The sequence below is a fragment of the Triticum dicoccoides genome, chromosome 7B, assembly GCF_002162155.2.
Source record: "Triticum dicoccoides isolate Atlit2015 ecotype Zavitan chromosome 7B, WEW_v2.0, whole genome shotgun sequence".
NCBI classification, from domain to species: Eukaryota; Viridiplantae; Streptophyta; class Magnoliopsida; order Poales; family Poaceae; genus Triticum; species Triticum dicoccoides.
In genome coordinates this window covers 75,781,329-75,803,119 of record NC_041393.1, presented here as the reverse complement: position 1 = coordinate 75,803,119, position 21,791 = coordinate 75,781,329, and the positions used below count along the sequence as shown (strand labels likewise).

Genomic DNA, 21,791 nt, shown 5'->3' with positions numbered 1-21,791 from the left:
CCACCTCCACCATCAGGAAGGCATCTCCCTTATGGGTCCATGGCCCATTGTTGAGGATGAAACGGAGATCCCCTTCGCGTTCGAACTCAAGGGTGAAGCAGTTGTTCTTGAGTGGAGTGTAGCTGAGGCGCCCCCTCAGCCCCCACTTGCTCTTGAGCTCTTGGAAGAGCCCGCTGATGCTGAAGATCTGCACCGAGAAGAACAAGCCAACAACGATCCACCTTGCTCGCATGGCTGCTCTCTGTCTTGCCAGGTTCAGCTCCACCACACTTGTCCTCTGCAACTCCATGTTAACCGGGAACACAGGAGCTATGACATTCTCGTTCTCGCCATACCTTGCACCCTGAGTTACCTGCACTCCTTGGTCGGTCGGCGTGCGGAACATGTCACCCCTGTCCCTTGATGAGCCACCGCGAACCATCGGCCTTGATCCCAGATCCGAGTCGCCCATGGCAACTACCTCTCCGCTAGGGTTCATCGGAGCCTTGCCGCTGGTGTTTTTCTGCTCAGCCATGGATGGAACGTGCTTGTCAATACTATGCTGCGGGTGGTGGGTGCAGATCAATGCTGCCTCAGACGCCAGATTTATACCATCAGAATTCCTCGATCCAATTGATGCCTGACGACCAATGTCGGGTAAGATATGATTTTCCTTCCTCCCTCTGACCCTATGATTGGATCTCTGTGATCTCTTTCCTTTCCCTTGTCTGGCGGATCCTCTTCCTCGTGAACCCTACTTTTCCTTTCCTTGTACTCTTGATCCCCTCCTAGCTTACCCGCAATCAGAACCTGCCTCATCTCCACTAATTTATTTTTTATTCTATCCACCTGCGCATGATCTTGCCTTTCCTGATTCCCTGAGATCTTCTTCTCAGCCGCTTGGGTTTGTTTTTCCTTTTTGGCGTATCTCTGCATCGCCTCTCTGATTTTGATCCAATCCTCCCGAAGTCCCAACGGATCCGCATGATTTCGCTGCCTATCCCCTACAACTCTCTCGATCTCAACTCTCGTGGTGGCCGATCCCTCCGTTCGGCTGGTATCTTCTCTCTCGCAACCGGGTCGCCTCGCGATCGCCCCGACAGGGCCTCCGCTAATTACGCTCATTATACTTTAGTCAAACTTCTCTGTTTTCTGTTTTTTGGACATGGACCTATATATATATCTGCATTATCTCAAGATACTACTGCTAGCTAGTAGTAAGGTCGGTCTACCACTAGAGAGTGATTTCGGCTACTTTGTCCCACAGTCCTAGCAATTGTGGTCGGTGCAAGCCATAGCTAAACCTCCTTAAACATTGGATCAAAGAAGCTAGGGTATGTGTTTCCTCATAACACAACAAATACACAACTCACTTGTGAGTAGGCAGAGTGAAGCAAGATGTATATGGACGATGCTTACCTTGATGTGTTTCCATTGGTGCCGAGCTAATATATTCACACAATGCGGAGTACAAGTTTCAAGATTAGGAATAGGAGGCATCAGGGATTGCAAGCCTACAGCTTGGACGCGTGTAGCATGCTGGTCATGCGGTTGGTGCTCCGGTGCAGCTTGAGGCATCAGGGATTGCAAGCCTACAGCTTGGACGCGTGTAGCATCCTGGTCATGCGGTTGGTGCTCCGGTTGGATTCCTCTGGATCCACTGGGACACGCTGCTCTTGGCCATTTGTGGAAGTGCGGAACGTTAGCACAGTGTCCGACGAGGTCAAGACGCCTCAGCTTATCGCGCCAAGCCACGGGATGAACACATCCGACTCTGATGACATGGCGCTTTGCAGCATTAATCACCAACCGGTATCGTCTCAGTAGGCCTCTGGCACCACTCAGTTACATTTTGGTAGCTAGTTTTACATGACGGACTGGTCTCTGAGCTGATGTGTGAGATGCTTTGGTTTCATTCTAGTGATGGAACAGCTTTGTCATTCTAAAAAGAATATCTATCCATGAAGGTTTGACTACTTATTTTCCAAAAACTGGCATTTTCGAAACCCCATGTTGTACTTACTACTACTCGTGGCGTGCATATACAATGCCGTTCCATTTAATCATAAATAGTTCATGAAAAATGTGAAGAACATGCCAGATTTGTGTTACTGCCGTAAAGGTCTACGATCTAATCTAGATGGTTGTGGTGTTTAACTTCCAGATCAGAACAACTATAATTGTCGTATTGTTGAGTTGCATAGCTATAAGGGCCGGCCTCTCTTTGGTTCAAATCATTTCCATAGGAATTTATGACATTTCCTCCATTTCTTAGGATTTTTTTTCTAGTGCTTCTTTGGTTTGTAGAACCATGAACCATAATAACTAAATATGATCGAATTGCAGAAAACCACCCCATTGACACGTAGGTCTGCAGAAAACACTCGTTTACGAATTTGGGACAAAAAAACACTGATTCTCGGTCTAATCTTTTGTAGAAAACAGTAATCAGTTTTTTTAAGCATTTTAACCATGATTATGACATGTGTGACCTGTATTTGATGACTTGGCGTAACGGAGGGCCCTACACTTGATATAGCTAGGGGGCTGTGGAAAGTGGCCACCCCCTCAAAATCAAGGTGTTCTTGTGGCAAATGTTTCGCGACCAGCTCTTCTCTTCCAACAACGTGGCCAAGAGAAACGGACCGTCATACGGTTGCTGCGCGGTCTTTGGGATCCACAAGGATGCCAACCACATTTTCTTCAACTGCCACCTAGACTGTTTTGCTTGGAGCGCGGTCCGGGAAGCCTTTGGACAAAATTGGAACCCTCACTCTGGTGGGGAGTTATGCGCCATTCTCAGCGCCCATAGGAGTGGTTTCGCTCGGATCCTTCGGCGGTGTGTAGGGGCGTTGTTGTGGTCTCTCTGGACCACGCATAACAAAATTACTATTGAACATAAGATCCCTTCCCATCCTGCTGACATTATTTTCAAATGTCATTTGTTCCTTCAGACCTGGATGCCGTTGGGGAAACAGCGAGACACTGAGCGGATGGAAGAAGCCATGGAGAGGATCCGCGCCATTCAGATTGCTGCTCGACAGTGATCCCCATGGGTGTTTTGCAGGAGTTGGACTCCTTCTCGCCGGCAGTTTAGACTACCTAGCTTTCACTCCAGGCTTTGGCCGATTGCATCTATTATGACTTGGGTCTCGTCCCTGTGGTTTGCTAAGTGTGTCTCATACTTGGATGCTGCCTGTTGGTGGGCTTTATTAATTTAAAGTCGGACGCTTCTTGCGTCTTCGTTCTAAAAAAAAGTACTTTGGCCATTTAGAGATCGTATAGTTTCCAGTTTTTACATTTTTCAGTCACAACTCATAAGATGCTGCAAAATGCAATCATGCCGATGTCATTGATTTCAAGAGAATCCAAATCCTCCAACCAACCATGTCCTGCATTTAATAATATGCATGACATGGACCTATATATACATCTGCAGTGCCTCAATATACTACTAGTACTAGCTAGTAAGACCGGTCGACCACTAAAGAGTGATTTTGGCTACTTTTTCCCACATTCCTAGCACTTTGCTCAGTGCAAGCCATAGCTACCCTCCTTAAAATTTGGAGAGAAGCTAGGGTACTTACTTCTTCATAACAAAACAACTACACAACTAACTAGTGAGTAGGAAGTGAAGGAAGATGTGTATGGACGATGCTTTTCTTGGTGTGTTCCGATCAAAGTTTTAAATAGCGCGCTAAGCATCTTAGCGGCGGACCTCTTCCAAATGCTATAGCGTGCTATAGCAAAGCTATAGCGCGCTATTTAAAATGTTTGTTCATTTGTTTGAATCAAAGTCTCTTAGCGCAAGACCTTTTGTAAACGCTATAGCGTGCTATAGCGGAGCTATAGCGGGCTATTTAAAACAATGGTTCCGATCGGTGCCGATCTAATATATTCACAAAATGCGGTGGTAGAAGTTACAAGATTAGAAGTAGGAGGCATCAGGAATTGCAAGGCTACAATAGAGATCTTTGTACCGTCCTTGTTACCCAGTAGATGCTCCGGTGCAGCTTCAGTGCCTCCTAGGCAAACTGCTCCCTTTACAAGTCGGACACCTGTGGATCCGCAGGGACACGCTGCTCTTGGCCGTTTTTGGAAGTGCGGAACGTCAGAACCATGTCCGACGAGTTCAAGACGCCCCACCTTGTCGTGTGTGTGGAACCTTGTTGGATGTTTGGCTTAGGCAGTTTGCTTTATATCCAGTAAGGACCGGCCTATCTTTGGTTCAAATAATTTCCATAGGAATCTTGGATAATTCCTCCGTTTCTTAGGAATTTTTCAACTGCTTGTTTGGTTTGTAGAACCATGAACCTTTAATATCCACAGTGCCTGCGAAAATGCCTACTACAAAATGCAACCATGCATGCTACATATATTCAATAAATACAACTATGTACTCCCTCCGTTCCCAAATGTAAGTCTTTCTAGAGATTCCAACAAGTGACTACATACGAAGCAAAATGAGTGAATCTACACTCTAAAATATGTCTACATACATCCGTATGTTGTAGTCCATTTGAAATGTCTAAAACGACTTATATTTAGGAATGAAGGAAGTAGTTCCTATATGAGAAAAGTACACATTTCAACCCCAAACTAACTACATGGTTTAAAATTTAACCCCGAACTTCAAAACCGGTCGACATACACCTCGAACTAACCATGTGGTTCAAAAATCTACCCTGGTCTCGGTTTTGACTAAATCAAGTGGTTTTGACCACATTGACCGCTGACTGGGCACCCATGAAATAAAAATAAAAAATAAAAGAAAAACGCCCTCTCTTTCTCTCCTTCCCTCCTCTCTCTGTGGACAGATGTTCTGGACGCCGAATCGCCGATTGCTGACTGGAGCCGCTCTTACTACGGCTGCCGATCATTGAGATATATTACATGCCTACCATCCTTACTGCATCATTTCGATCAGTTCGTCACTATGTGAAGATCCACAGCTTGTCCGCGGTAAGCATGTTCGTTGGTTCAATCATGATCCCCCTGCATATGCATATTGTTATGGTAGCAACGAGATGTGATGGCTGTCAAGCAGTGAAGGAAATATGCCCTAAAGGCAATAATAAACTTATCATTTATTTCCTTATTTCATGATAAATGTTTATTATTCATGCTAGAATTGTATTAACCGGAAACTTAGTACATATGAGAATACATAGAAAAAATATAGTGTCCCTAATATGCCTCTACTAGACTAGCTCGTTAATCAAAGATGACTACGTTTCCTAACCATAGACATGTGTTTCCTACCGCTGCCGCCGCCACCTCAGCCGCAGCCGCCGCCACGCTCCTCCCTCGCGCCGCCGCCGCGATCCTCCCTTGCCGCACTACACCACGGTCAAGTTTCGGCGACACAACAATCTATTGGCATAGGGTACCTTTGCCGACACATAGCTTGACTCTAACACGTATGCTGACAAAAGAGAAAACAGTCAGAGGACTTGCTGTGGGGAAAGGCATTGCCGACACTTTTTCAGATAGTATACACCCTACCTATGCCGACAGGTTGCTTGTGGACATACACCCTACGTACCCCGACAGATGGTTTGTGGGCATACATCCTAGGTACACTGACAGTTCAGGTGTGCACTTACACCCTACTTTTGTCGACACATATGCTGTTCTTCTAGGTATATAACTATCCCGACACATATTCTGTTTGAATATATTTGCACCTTTGCCGACACTTATGCTGTCTATATAGGTATATATCTTGGCCAACACATAGTCTGTTCGTCTAGGTATGTATGTTTGCTGACACTTTTCATGCCTAGCTAGCTAGTAGCCATGGCCGACAGTTGCTCTGCAAGAATTTGTTTACCAACAGATAACTTGTTGGTAAGTAGTGCACAGCCAAACCAATAATTTCACATATATACTGATATGCAATTGATAAACAACATCAACATGGACATATTGGACAACAATAATTATAGGTTCACAAACAGACATATACTGACATAGGTTCACAAACAGACATATACTGACATAAGTTCACAAATAGACATATATGTCGACATAGGTTCACAAGCACAACCAGAAGTATAGTTTAACCATCCAGAACACACAAGTCACACAAACACTAATCCAGAGCACACAAGTCACATCCATGAGCACAAAGTTTCTACCCCCAAACACTTGAAGCACCAAATGGTCCGAAACACATATCAGATTCGTGACATGATTGAAGTTGGCTTCCAAAATACTGCGCACACCCATGTATGTTCCATGATACTCCAAGTCCTCCTCACATCCAATGCTAGCTTCCTAAGTACCTGAAAATATTGCATACGAATTTGTCAAGAATTGTCAAGAAAGTGTAATCAACCAAAAAGTTGTTCAAAACTCCTGAATAGTGATATGGCATTACTGTACTATTATTACTATCATTACTGGTACACTGGCACTATGCACGTCCAGTCTATAGTTCCATTTTATTAACCACATATCATGAATAATTTTTATGTGAAATACATGAGACCCTTGAAAAAGCTCAAAAGGGGAAGACAAAGAGAAACTTGCAGTTGTCAATCAAGGTACCAAACTGTACATGAACATTCAACCATCTTCTAGTATTCACACTTGTCGTTGGATTTATCAATCTTACGGCCAAAATTTCAGGGATTCGCGGGTGAGCCAACAATCTGACCAAAGCTACAGAGCATTCATACAACTGAAGCTAGGCAGACTACTATACGTGCATGTGACTATGGTACAACAACACACTAGCAGGGAGGGAGAGTTTTAAATTGGTAGAAATGTCGGCATCTATCTAGAATGATGTAGGAGCAGCATCGTCAACTGTTGAATGCATGTATCATTCATGTCTTTCCTCTTTTTTTTCTTTTAAAATGCAAAAGGAGCATGATAGTGGGGAGACCAATTAGAATGGACAAAAACGTCCAAAGAAACATCCCAGCAAAAAAACATGCAAAGAAACACGGTACAAAATCACTATTTTGTTTACTTTTTATTTGTTGCACTGGCAGTTGTAAGTCAATTTGAGCACACCTTGGGAAAAGTGCACAAGAAAACATAGTGAAATGGCCCCAAGCTAGTATGTAACAGAACACTCTAGAACGTGGCCTCACTACTCTTTGGCACTGACTACTGCCACCAAACATTGCAAGTGATTAGTTGCCAGTAAATAGAAGTACTCCCTCTATATAGTAATTACTTGCCATATTTAGTATGCTTAGTTTCCAGATTACTAAATACTTATTTGCCCAAGAGTTTAAACAAGCTTTTAGGTGTCAATCAGTTGCCAAAAATACTATTTACTCACTTGTCAGATTACATAGTTACCAAATACAAACTTAGTTCGACCGCGATGCTCGAAACACGCTAGTTGTATCTACTTTTTTGTATGGATAAATATGGAGCTATAAACAGAAATAGGTGCACATAAATATAGAGATTGACAAACAGCTACAGATTTTTACTAGTTAAATTTCTCCAAGGTAGGAGAAGTGCCAAGGGCTGGAGATAAAAAGGTGCACACAAATATGGAGACTGACAACTATCCAATACATCAATGGTCTTATAGGACAGATAAGTGGGCAGAAATAGACTAAGGCACATTAATTTTACTTGGCATGTAAATTTGATGTATATCATAGTACCTGCACCTCCTGGCACATTAGATGTCTTCTTGGGATCTTTGATCTACAACAACAATCACTACTTAATAGGTGACCGATTAGCACAAAAGAAAAGAAACCAAGTGCTCTAGATTATTACCATAGCAGATGGTCATGCAATCGATTTCCCCTTAGCATCTCCCATGGTTAACACATTCCCATACGTACGAGGCAACTGAGTATCCTTTTTGAACACCGAATAGATGACAATTTCGACATATTCAGAACCTAGGGGCTCACCCCCCACCACAGCCTTTGGATTAGTTGTTTGAATTGTTCCTTTGGCAATAGTGACATTTAAAGGTCTAGTCATGCTATATAATATCACATCTCTTCCACCCTATGGGAAAAATTTGCAATTCAGAATATAATAATGGTAAAGAAACAAGTTCATATAGCATCATATTGGCAATTAAAGGCCAAAAGGAAAGGAAAGATTTACCCCTTGTTGTCTGTTATGTTTCTCAACATTAACAATTCTTCTTCTAGTAAGAGTGTCATCATTCTGCATAGAAGCATTTGACTCAGCCACCTCCTCTAGATGAGCATTGCCTTTCTCAATATTATTGGCTTCTCTTCTCCTTATGTTCTACATCAAAATCAAGCATTGTAGATGTTAAATATAATAAACTACAACAAGATCACAGCATTACATGTTCCGCTATGGCAGAGGTACAATATAATAGAACTAGTGCTACATGGTGTGGAGTATTTGGTTCATGTCCAGGTGTGGTATTGGTTTCATCTTGTTGCCCCTGTGAAGATAGAAAAAGTTGCCTCATCTCAGCCATTTGCTTCTTCATGTCATCCATTTGGTCTTGCAGATGTTCCACTTTTTGGTTAGATACACGACACTTTTCCATTGCTATTTGAAGCTTTGTAGATTTATACTGCTGGGTTCCTGGCAACTCTAGGTCAGTTGGAGTTGGCCCCAAACCAACAACACGAACATATCCATTTTTTTATTTTCCACAAACAAACGCAAACAAATCACCATCCTTAATACCATTCTCCAACAATTCTGGGTGCTTTAATGCTTCATCTTGAAGTTCTTTCTATATATTTCAGGAATTGTTATGAGTTCCTAGTACTTACTACATAAACAAAAATATGAAAGGAATCAAGAAATTAGAGTGCATCTGAACTTACAATTCTTACTGCAAACCCTTTTTGAGGAAGGCCACTAATTCGATGTGTATGTGTTTCAATAAACAATTCATGTCTATGTGGGCGGCGCTTGAGCTCCTCGGTCTATGTCAAGTGATAAGAAATATTAAAACAATGAGCAAAATGTACAAACATCAAAGTTTACAACAAGAATAGCATGGTTGCATACCATTTCAGTGTCAACCCGAGCAAAACTCTTACTTCCAGATGTGTGATTTTGCGTGTGATGTGCTCGATTATTTTTACCTCTTATTGAGCGAGCCTACCAAATGGTTTGATGAAGATCATGTCACACAAGCAATCATGTCACACAAGTAGAATCAAAGGTCAATACTAACCTAACAAAGAGCATACCTTAGCTTTTGGAGTCAACCAAAATGCAACAAGCAACTTCCATTGGTCAGGATGAACTCTAGCATCACATGATGCTATAAGTTCATCATATTCATATGATTCATCATAATAATCCCTCTTTAGGTCTGATTTGAAGTCTTTCCATTTAATTTGTGTTGTTTTCATATACCATTGGAAAACTCGTTTGTCTAATTCCCAAAACAACTGAAAAATTGGCATTTGGAAATAAGCATTAGAGAACTATACAAGAATAAACTAACTCATTAGTCACTCCTAAACATGAACACTAAGATATCATCCAGGAACTCACTAACCAATAAAAATATAGCAACATAGCAGCAACCAATAACAATATAGCAGCAGCAACCAAGTATTACCTTTGCCTTGGTCCATAAAGCAAGTTTTTTAGACAGATCAACCTTCCTCCAATCATCAAATTCAACCGGAAAACCCTTGGTTCTTATTTTTGTTCCAACAAAGTTGGCGAACCGTGTAGCAGATTTACCACAAGGCTGACCATACTCATTGATTTCCAACTTGAGTTTAGGCTTGTTTTGCCTTCCCCATATGCTTTTCATAGCAGTAACTTTCCTAACCTCCCTTTCCTGGACTGATATCCAATAAATGTAGAAAATAGGTTTAGTACTACGAATGCATTATCATTCAATTGCTAATCTTGAAGGTACACACATCAAAGTAAAGAAGCATAACTTCAAGTTCATTCAATACAACCTCAGGTTCAGTTGAAATTTCAGTATTTAATCTTGAAGAAGACCGCAATTGCCGGTCTGGAGCTTGAGTTTGTGAAACAGGAGTTCACTTTTGTCTCTACAATTAAACACATAAATCAGTGTTAACTATGCAAAAAGGGATAGAAAATAGTGTGCTGGAAATAGTGCATATGTATGTGTGGATGATGTAATAGTTTTAGTAGTATATGATGCAAAGCTATAATCCAACACAAAGAAATGGAAGACATGTGTTTTCTTTTAGTTATATCATATCTAGCAACAATACCTTTTTCTTCTTTTGGGGAGCAGGTTGGCCTTCTGCCTCAAATGCATCTGCTAGACCTTTAAGATTCAAAGGTCTCTTCATGTTCTTATTTTGTCTTCTACGTACATCAAGTACAGTTCTGTTCCTTTCGAGTTCATATTCCGGAGTTCTTTCTGTGCTTCTTGCTGCAACTGCCATTTTTGCTCCTGCTCCTGTAAATGCTTACATATGAGTTAGCAGTCCATACAACATGCAAGTGTTTCAACTAAAGTAATAACCAAATTTTACACAACTACCAAATAAAATGCAGAAAATCATTATCACACTTACTTCCTCTTTGGTGCAACAACAATTATTCCATCTATATCAGTCTACATGAGAAAATTTGGTATGATCAATGTCGGGATCAACATTTGTGTGTAGATCAATTAACAACCCCTTATTAGCATTCTCAAGATCTACATTTTCATCATCCACATTTTCATCATCCACAACGGCCATAGAGTAGGTGCCATGTGGTTTTGTGTTCTGGACAGCTGCACACCAGCCTTTATCATCAACCTCTGGAGCATAGAAAATTTGTGCGGCTTGTGATGCTAAGATGAAAGGTTCATCTGATAACTTATCACCACTACTGATAAATGGTTGAAGTTAACAGTAGTAACCCCAAACTGATCGGTTTTTACCCATTTGTCTTGTTCACGATTGTCAACCCAATCACATCGAAATAACACCATATATCCTTTTTGGCGGTAGTTTAGCTCAACTATGTCCCTAATAATGCCATAATATATCTCTACTCCTCTTGAATTTTGTGCAGCTATAGCTACTCCACTGTTTTGAATAGGTCTACCATCATCACTTGAGTGTGTATGGAAATCGAACCCATTAGTAGTATAGCTGTTAAGTTTTCTAGAAATCATGAAAGGCTCTTGGGCTAAAATTTGCATTTCTTCCGATACTTCTACACCTCTTTCAACTAATGACAACACCTGAGTATAGAATTGTTGTTAGTTACAATAGGTTAACATGATTAATGTTGAGCACGATAGGTCAAGTGATGTCCTACTTACATGCTCTCGAAACCACTCATGAAACTTCTCATGTTGCATAGTGTTGATTGCTTTTTCATTGGGAAGACCAATTGAGGATAGGTGCTCGCGGTGCTTCCTATAATTGCGTATCGAATTAAATATTATAAGAAAGATAAGAAAGAGATAATAACACTATAGTGTGGGCAGCTTACTTCACATAAGGTTCTATTTCATTGTGGTTGGACAAGACATATCTATGTGCTTGGATCCAAGAATTATTTGATAATGATACAATGCTACCCAATCCTTGCCCCTTGTGGCACAAGTATGGACTGGTGTTGGACGTTTCATTATTCAACACCTCAACATTATTATCTTGTTGAGTGAACCTAGTCTCACACCCTTTGAGATAGAGAGAACATAATGTAAGGCCCTCATCAAACAAATAACCCTCAGCGATTGATCCTTCCGGATGGCTTCTAGTGCGAACATGTCCGTTGCAGTGCCCCAAATACCTACATACTACAAATTGTAAGCCTATTTGTAAAATTCATTTGCAAAAAAAATAGGTTGCTATAAGACTTTGTTTAGAAGATCACCTTTCTACTAACCACATGCTCCGGAAGTGTACTGGGCTACCAATTCTAACTTGGGCAGGCAAATGAACCATCAAGTGGACCATGACATCAAAAAAACTTGGCAGGAATATAGTTTCAAGTATGCTTAAGGTCTCAGCTATTTCAGCCTCTAGAATTTTCATATCACTGACGCGGATAACAGGTGAGCAAATCTTCTTGAAGAAGTTACTAACACGAGTCCATGCAGCACATACTCTTGTTGGCAATATTTTTCGAATCGCAAGCGGAAGAAGGTGCTGCAGCAGAATGTGATTATCATGGCTCTTCAGTCTAGAAATCTTCTTCTCAGCAACATGGATATAACGTCGTATATCAGCTGCAAAGCCTTGTGGAAACTTGACTCCCATCAAGACTTGGAGAAAATCTTTCATCTGATCGGGTGTCAAAGTATATTGTGCTGGAGGTATATACAATTGACCCTCTTCTACTTCAACAACATGCAGGTCCCCCGTAATACCCAAAGCTTGGATATCTAAGCGAGAATTGGCGTTATCCTTTGATTTCCCCTCAAGGCCCAGAAGTGTGTTAACTATGTTATCACATACATTTTTTTCTATATGCATAACATCAAAATTATGACGCAACATCAGATCTTTACAATAGGGCAACTTAAACCACACAGATATTCTTTTATACAAGGGAGGGGATTCACCTTCTTTGTGTTTTCTCTTTGTTGTCTTCTTGGCAGCTGGGTATTTTCCAAAGGATGTTTCGAGATTTCCTGTCAAATCATCGATTTCCTCAACCGTAAGAGGTATAGGTGTTGTCCTATGCTCTGACTTGCCATCAAATAACTTTTCATCTGACCTAAACTTATGATTGGATGATAAGAACCTACAATGTCCCATATAGCAATATTTACTGCCCTTTTTTAATTGTGGAGAACAAGTGAATGAATGGCACTCAGGACAAGCTACCTCACCCTGCGTAGCACACCCATGAGTGTAGCCTAAACCTGGAAAGTCATGTATGGTGCAAAGGATGGCAGCACGAAGATCAAATATTTCAGACTTAGAAGCATCAAATGTCTTTACACCATGATAGTACATATCTACTAGATCATCTACCAAAGGTTCAAGATAGACATCCGTATCGCCTCCAGGTGCCTTAGGGCCAGGAATGAGCAAGGAAAGGATAAAATTAGTCCGCTTCATACACATCCAAGGAGGAAGATTGTATGGAATCAAAAAGACTGGCCAAATACTGTAGGTACTCCTTGTTGACCTAAATGGATTAAAGCCATCAGTTGTTGCAGCCAATCTAAAATTCCGACTATCATCACTAATTAGTGGATGTTTGGAATCAAAATCCTTCCAGAAAATAGCATCTGCTGGGCACCTAATCAAACCATCTTTGGTCCGTTGTTCATCATGCCAGCTCATGTCAGTTGCAGTTTTAGAGGACATAAAGCACCTTTGAAGCCTTCTTTTAATAGGAAAATAGCGAAGAACCTTTCTAGTAACTCTATGTACCCTTTTCCCATCAGGACTCTTCTTTTCTGATTTCCACCTTGAAGTTTTACACTTAGGACATTGATTCTCCTTATCAAATTCATTTCTGAACAGTACACAATCATTTTCACAGGCATGAATACTAACATACCCAAGCCCAATAGATTTAACTATTTTCTTAGCTTCACTGAAATTTTTTGGAAGTACTGAACCTTTGGGGAATGCATCACTAAGTAACTCAAGCACCATGTCAAAAAATTTGTCACATGATACGTCTCCAATGTATCTATAATTTTTGATTGTTCCATGCTATTATATTACCTGTTTTCGATGCTTATGGGCTTTATTCTACATATTTATATCATTTTTGGGACTAACCTATTAACTGGAGGCCCAACCCATATTGTTGTTTTTTTGCCTATTTCAGTATTTCAAAGAAAAGGAATATCAAACGGAGTCCAAAAGGAATGAAACCTTCGGGAGCGTTATTTTTGGAACAATCTGATCCGGAGAGCCTGGAGTGCAAGTCAAGAAAGCTACGAGGGCCCCACGAGATAGGAGGGCGCCCCCCCCTGTAGGGCGCGCCCCCCTGTCTCGTGGGCCCCTCGGGCGTCCACCGATGTACTTCTTCATCCTATATATACCTACGGACCCCAAAAACATCCAGGGGCACCACGAAACACAATTTCCACCACCGTAAGCTTCTATATCTGCGGGATCCCATCTTGGAGCCTTCGCTGGCACTCTGCCGGAGCGGCAATCGACCATGGAGGGCCTCTACATCAACATCCTTGCCCCTCCTATAAGTTGTGAGTAGTTTACCTCAGACCTACGGGTCCATAGTTATTAGCTAGATGGCTTCTTCTCTCTTTTTGGATCTCAATACAATGATCTCCCCCTCTCTTGTGGAGATCTATTCGATGTAATCTCTTTTTGCGGTGTGTTTGTCAAGATCTAATGAATTGTGAGTTTATGTTCAGATTTATCTATGGTTATTAATTGAATCTTCTCTGAATTCTTTTATGTATGATTGAGTTATCTTTGCAAGTCTCTTCGAATTATCGGTTTGGTTTGGCCTACTAGATTGATCTTTCTTGCCATGGGAGAAGTGCTTAGCTTTGGGTTCAATCTTGCGGTGTTCTTACCGAGTGAGAGAAAGGGTTGCAAGACACGTATTGTATTGTTGCCATCGAGGATAACAAGATGGGGTTTATATCATATTGTATGAGTTTATCCCTCTACATCATATCATCTTGCTTAATGCGTTACTCCGATCTTATGAACTTAATACTCTAGATGCATGCTGGATAGCGGTCGATGTGTGGAGTAATAGTAGTAGATGTAGGCAGGAGTCGGTCTACTTGTTTTGGATGTGATGCATATATACATGATCATGTCTAGATAACGTCATAATTATTCACTTTTCTATCAATTGCTTGACAGTAATTTGTTCACCCACCGTAATACTTATGCTCTCGAGAGAAGCCTCTAGTGAAACCTATGGCCCCCGGGTCTATCTCTTATCATATTTGCTTTCAATCTACTTTTATTTGCATCTTTACTTTCTTGCATCTATATCATAAAATACCAAAAATATATTTATCTTATCATACTATCTTTCTTAGATCTCACTTTCCCTAGTGGTCGTGAAGGGATTGACAACCCCTTTATTGCGTTGGTTGCGAGTTTTCAGTTTGTTTGTGTAGGTGCGTGGGAGTTTTCAGGAGCCTCCTACTGGATTGATACCTTGGTTCTCAAAAACCGAGGGAAATACTTACGCTACACTTGCTGCATCACCCTCTCCTCTTAGGGGAAAACCAACGCTAGCTCAAGACGTAGCAAGAAGGGTTTCTGGCGCCGTTGCCAGGGAGGTCTTCGCTCAAGTCAAGACATACCAAGTACCCATCACAAACCCATCTCCCTCGCATTTACATTATTTTCCATTTGCCTCTTGTTTTCCTCTCCCCCACTTCACCCTTGCCGTTTTATTCGCCCTCTCTTTCCCAATCTCCTCCTCTCTTTTCGCAAGCCTTTTTCCGTTTGCCGTTTTCTGTTTGCTTGTGTGTTGGATTACTTGTTGCCATGGCACAAGATAATACCAAGTTGTGTGATTTATCGAATACCAATAATAATGATTTCCTTAGTACTTCGATTGCTCCTCTTAATGATGTTGAGTCTTGTGAAATCAATATTGCCTCGCTAATCTTGTTATGAAAGATCAATTCGCCGGCCTTCCTAGTGAAGATGCCGCTACTCATCTAAACAATTTTGTTGATTTGTGTGACATGCAAAAGAAGAAAGATACGAATAACAATATTTTCAAATTGAAGTTATTTCCGTTTTCACTTAGAGATCATGCTAAAGTTTGGTTTTCGTCTTTGCCTAAAAATAGTATTGATTCTTGGAACAAGTGCAAAGATGCTTTTATCTCTAAGTATTTTCCTCCCACTAAGATCATCACTCTTAGGAACGATATTATGAATTTTAAACAACTTGATCATGAGCATGTTGCCCAATCTTGGGAAATGATGAAATTGATGCTTCGCAATTGCCCTACTCATGGTTTGAATTTATGGATGATCATACAAAATTTTTATGCCGTTTTGAACTTTGCTTCTAGAAATCTCTTAGATTCGGCCACGGGAGGCATGTTTATGGAAATTACATTAGGAGATGCTACAAAATTGCTTGATAATATTATGGCTAATTATTCTCAATGGCACACCGAAAGATCTTCTAGTAAAAAAGTGCATGCTATAGAAGAAATCAATGTTTTGAGTGGAAAGATGGATGAACTTATGAAGATGTTTGCTACTAAAAATACTCCTCTTGATCCCAATGATCTTCTTTGATTGAGATTAATAATGAATCAATGGATGTGAATTTTGTTGGTAGGAATAATTTTGGCAACAATGCTTATAGAGGAAATTTTAATGCTAGACCATTTCCTAGTAATCCCTCTAATAATTATGGAAATTCCTACAATAATTCTTATGGTAATTTTAATAATATGCCCTCTGATTTTGAGAATAGTGTGAAAGAATTTATGATTTCTCAAAAGAATTTTAATGCTTTGCTTGAAGAAAAATTGCTCAAAGTTGATGATTTGGCTAGGAATGTTGATAGACTTTCGCTTGATGTTAATTCTCTTAAACTTGGATCCTCTTCTCCTAAGCATGATATCAATGAGTCTCTCAAAGTAATGAGAATCTCCATTGACGAGTGCAAGGAAAGAACCGCTAGATTGCGTGCTAAAAAGGAAAGCTTTATAAAAGCGTGTTCTTCTAATCTACATGAAAATATTGATGAGGATCTTAAAGTTATTGATGCGTCTCCTATTAGATCTATGTTTTGCAATATGAATTTTGATGATTATGGGAGTGATGACGAAACAACTTTGCCTAGAAGGCGACCCAAAAATTCGAAATCTTTAGATCTTAATGCTAAATTTGGTAAAAGAGAGATTGGAGAATCCTCAACTTCTAATAATATTGAACCTACTATCTCTGATTTCAAGGAATTTGATTATGATAATTGCTCTTTAAAAGGTTGTATTTCCTTGTTGCAATCCGTTGTTAATTCTCCTCATGCTTATAGTCAAAACAAAGTTTTTATCAAACATATTGTTGATGCCTTGATGCAATCTTATGATGAAAAACTTAATTTGGAAGTTTCTATACCTAGAAAACTTAATGATGAGTGGGAACCTACTATAAAGATTAGAATTAAAGATTTTGAGTGTTTTGCTTTGTGTGATTTGGGTGCTAGTGTTTCCACAATTCCGAAAACTTTATGTGATATTCTAGACTTCCATGATCTTGATGATTGCTCTTTAAATTCGCACCTTGCGGATTCCACCGTTAAAAAGCCTATGGGAAGGATCAATGATGTTCTTATTGTTGCTAATAGAAATTTGGTGCCCGTAGATTTTATCGTTCTTGATATAGATTGCAATCTTTCTTGCCCTATTATTCTTGGTAGACCTTTCCTTAGAACGATTGGTGCAGTTATTGATATGAAGGAAGGGAACATTAGATTCCAATTTCTTTTAAAGAAAGGCATGGAGCACTTTCCAAGAAATAAAGTCAAATTACCTTATGAATCTATCATGCGTGCTACTTATGAATCAAGTGCCAAAGATGGCACTCGTTAGATCTATCCTTGCTTTTATGCCTAGCTAGGGGCGTTAAACAATACCGCTAGTTGGGAGGCAACCCAATTTTCTTTATGTTCTTTGTTTTTGTTCCTGTTTAGTGTTAAATTTTTTTTCTACTTTATGTTTAGATGTGTTTTTATCTTTTGTTTAGTGTTTGTGCGAAGTAGAACCTATAGGATAAACTATGATGATGGTTGATTTGATTCTGCTGAAAAACAGAAACTTTGCGCTCACGAGATTTTTTTTAATAAATCACAGAAAAGAGATTTTGCTTTGATTCTTTTTTCTTATGATCAATAAACAAATTTTCCAGTACTTCATATTTTGGTAGGATTTTTAGAGTTTTAGAAGTTTGCGTTAGTTACAGATTTCTACAAACTGTTCTGCTTTTGACAGATTCTGTTTTTCGTGTGTTGTTTGCTTATTTCAATGCATCTATGGCTAATAAATTAGTTTATAAACCATAAGGAAGTTGGAATACAGTAGGTTTAACACCAAAATAAATAAAGAATGAGTTTATTGCAGTACCTTATGTGGTGGTTTTGTTTTCTTTAACTAATGGAGCTTATAAGATTTCCTGTTGAGTTTTGTGTTGTGAAGTTTTCAAGTTTTGGGTAAAGCTTTTATGGACTATGGAATAAACAGTGGCAAGAGCCTAAGCTTGGGGATGCTTATGGCACCCCAAGATATTTAAGAATAGCCAAAAGCCTAAGCTTGGGGATGCCCCGGGAAGGCATCCCCTCTTTCGTCTTCGTTCATTGGTAACTTTACTTGGAGCTATATTTTTATTCGCTACATGATATGTGTTTTGCTTTGAGCGTCGTGTATTATATTGATCTTTGCTTGTTAGTTTACCACAATCATCCTTTCTGTAACACACCTTTTTGGAGAAGCCTATTTGATTAGAATTTTCTAGAATACTCTATGTGCTTCACTTATATCTTTTGAGCTTGATAGTTTTTGCTCTAGTGCTTCACTTATATCTTTTAGAGCATGGTGGTGGATTAATTTTATAGAAATTACTAGTCTCTCATGCTTCACTTATATTATTTTGAGAGTCTTTTAGAACAGCATGGTATTTGCTATGGTTTTAATTTGGTCCTAGAATGATGAGTATCCAAGTTGGATATAATAAAAACTATCATAGAAAGTGAATTGGATGCTATGATCAACTTGATGCTTGATAATTGTTTTGAGAAATGGAGGTAGTAATATTAAAGTCATGCTAGTTGGGTGATTATGGATTTAAAGAATGCTTGTGTTGAATTTTGTGATTCCCGTAGCATGCACGTATGGTGAACCGCTTTGTGATGAAGTTGGAGCACAATTTTATTTATTAATTGTCTTCCTTATGAGTGGCAGTCGGGGACGAGCGATGGTCTTTTCCTACCAATCTATCCCCCTAGGACCATGCATGTAGTGCTTTGGTTTTTGATGACTTCTAAATTTTTACAACAAGTATATGAGTTCTTTTGATTAATGTTGAGTCCATGGATTATACGCACTCCTTTCACCCCTCCGTTATTGCTAGCCTCTCTTGTATCGTGCAACTTTCACCGGTACCATACACCCACCATACTCCTTCCTCAAAACAGCCACCATACCTACCTATTATGGCATTTCCATAGCCATTCCGAGATATATTGCCAGGCAACTTTCCACCGTTCTGTTCATATGACACACATTACTTTTGTCATATTGCTTTTTGCATGAACATGTAGTTGACATTGTATTTGTGGCAAAGCCACTGTTCATAATTCTTTCATACATGTCACTCTTGATTCATTGCATATCCCGGTATACCGCCGGAGGCATTCATATAGAGTCATATTTTGTTCTAAGTATTGAGTTGTAATTGTTGAGTTGTAAAAAAATAAAAGTGTGATGATCATCATTATTAGAGCATTGTCCCAGTGAGGAAAGGATGATGGAGACTATGATTCCCCCATAAGTCGGGATGAGACTCCGGACGAAATAAAAAAAAAGGCCATAAAAAAATAAAAGGCCCAAATAAAAAAAATGAGAGAAAAAGAGAGAAGGGACAATGCTACTATCCTTTTACCACACTTGTGCTTCAAAGTAGCACCATGATCTTCATGATAGAGAGTCTCATATGTTGTCACTTCCATTTACTGGTGGGAATTTTTCATTATAGAACTTGGCTTGTATATTCCAATGATGGGCTTCCTCAAAATGCCCTAGGTCTTCGTGAGCAAGCAAGTTGGATGCACCCCACTAGTTTTATTTTGTTGAGCTTTCATATATTTATAGCTCTAGTGCATCCGTTGCATGGCAATCCCTACTCACTCACATTGATATCTATTAATGGGCATCTCCATAGCCCGTTGATACGCCTAGTTGATGTGAGACTATCTTCTCTTTTTTGTCTTCTCCACAACCACCGTTCTATTCCACATATAGTGCTATGTCCATGGCTCACACTCATGTATTGTGTGAAAGTTGAAAAAGTTTGAGATTATTAAAGTATGAAACAATTGCTTGGCTCGTCATCGGGGTTGTGCATGATTAAATACTTTGTGTGATGAAGATAGAGCTTAGCCAGACTATATGATTTTGTAGGGATAACTTTCTTTTGGCCATGCTATTTTGAGAAGACATGATTACTTGTTTAGTATGCTTGAAGTATTACTATTTCTTATATCAATATGAACTTTTATTTTGTATTACTTGTATCTGAACATTCATGCCACAATAAAAGAAATTACATTATGAATTATGCTAGGTAGCATTCCACATCAAAAATTCTCTTTTTATCATTTACCTACTCGAGGACGAGCAGGAATTAAGCTTGGGGATGCTGGATACATCTCCAACGTATCTATAATTTTTGATTGTTCCATGCTATTATATTACCTGTTTTGGATGCTTATGGTCTTCATTCTCGTATTTATATCATTTTTGGGACTAACCTATTAACCGGAGGCCCATCCCATATTGCTGTTTTTTTGCCTATTTCAGTATTTCGAAGGAAAGGAATATCAAATGGAGTCCAAACGGAATGAAACCTTCGGGAGCGTTATTTTTGGAACAAATCTGATCCGGGGAGCCTAGAGTGCAAGTCAAGAAAGCTCCAAGGGCCCCATGAGATAGGAGGGCGCCCCCCTCTCTCGTGGGCCCCTCGGGCATCCACCGACGTACTTCTTCCTCCTATATATACCTATGGACCCCGAAAACATCCAGGGGAACCACGAAACAGAATTTCCACCACCGTAACCTTCTGTATCCACGAGATCCCATCTTGGAGCCTTGGCCGTCAGTCCGGAGGGGGAATCGACCACGGAGGGCCTCTACATCAACATCCTTGCCCCTCCTATGAGTTGTGAGTAGTTTACCTCAGACCTACGGGTCCATAGTTATTAGCTAGATGGCTTCTTCTCTCTTTTTGGATCTCAATACAATGATCTCCCCCTCTCTTTTGGAGATCTATTCGATGTAATCTCTTTTTGCGGTGTGTTTGTCAAGATCCGATGATTTGTGAGTTTAGTTCAGATTTATCTATGGTTATTAATTGAATCTTCTCTGAATTCTTTTATGTATGATTGAGTTATCTTTGCAAGTCTCTTTGAATTATCGGTTTGGTTTGGCCTACTAGATTGATCTTTCTTGCCATGGGAGAAGTGCTTAGCTTTGGGTTCAATCTTGCGGTGTTCTTACCCAGTGACAGAAAGGGTTGCAAGACACATATTGCATTGTTGCCATCGAGGATAACAAGATGGGATTTATATCATATTGCATGAGTTTATCCCTCTACATCATATCATCTTGCTTAATGCGTTACTCCGTTCTTATGAACTTAATACTCTATATGCATTCTGGATAGCGGTCGATGTGTGGAGTAATAGTAGTAGATGCAGGCAGGAGTTGGTCTACTTGTTTTGAATGTGATGCCTATATACATGATCATGCCTAGATAACGTCATAATTATTCGCTTTTCTATCAATTGCTTGACAGTAATTTGTTCACCCACCATAATACTTATGCTCTCGAGAGAAGCCTCTAGTGAAACCTATGGCCCCCGGGTCTATCTCTTATCATATTTGCTTTCAATCTACTTTTATTTGCATCTTTACTTTCTTGCATCTATATCATAAAATACCAAAAATATATTTATATTATCATACTATCTTTATTAGATCTCACTTTCGCAAGTGGCCGTGAAGGGATTGACAACCCCTTTATTGCGTTGGTTGCGAGTTCTCAGTTTGATTGTGTAGGTGCGTGGGACTTTTGAGGAGCCTCCTACTGGATTGATACCTTGGTTCTCAAAAACTAAGGGAAATACTTACGCTACACTTGCTACATCACCCTCTCCTCTTCGGGGAAAACCAACGCTAGCTCAAGA

General features: G+C 39.9%; 1 pseudogene; it reads left to right on the top strand.

Annotated features, from left to right (window-relative positions):
- LOC119338643 overlaps positions 1 to 21,791 on the top strand; it is a 68,948-nt pseudogene that overhangs the window by 34,022 nt on the left and 13,135 nt on the right.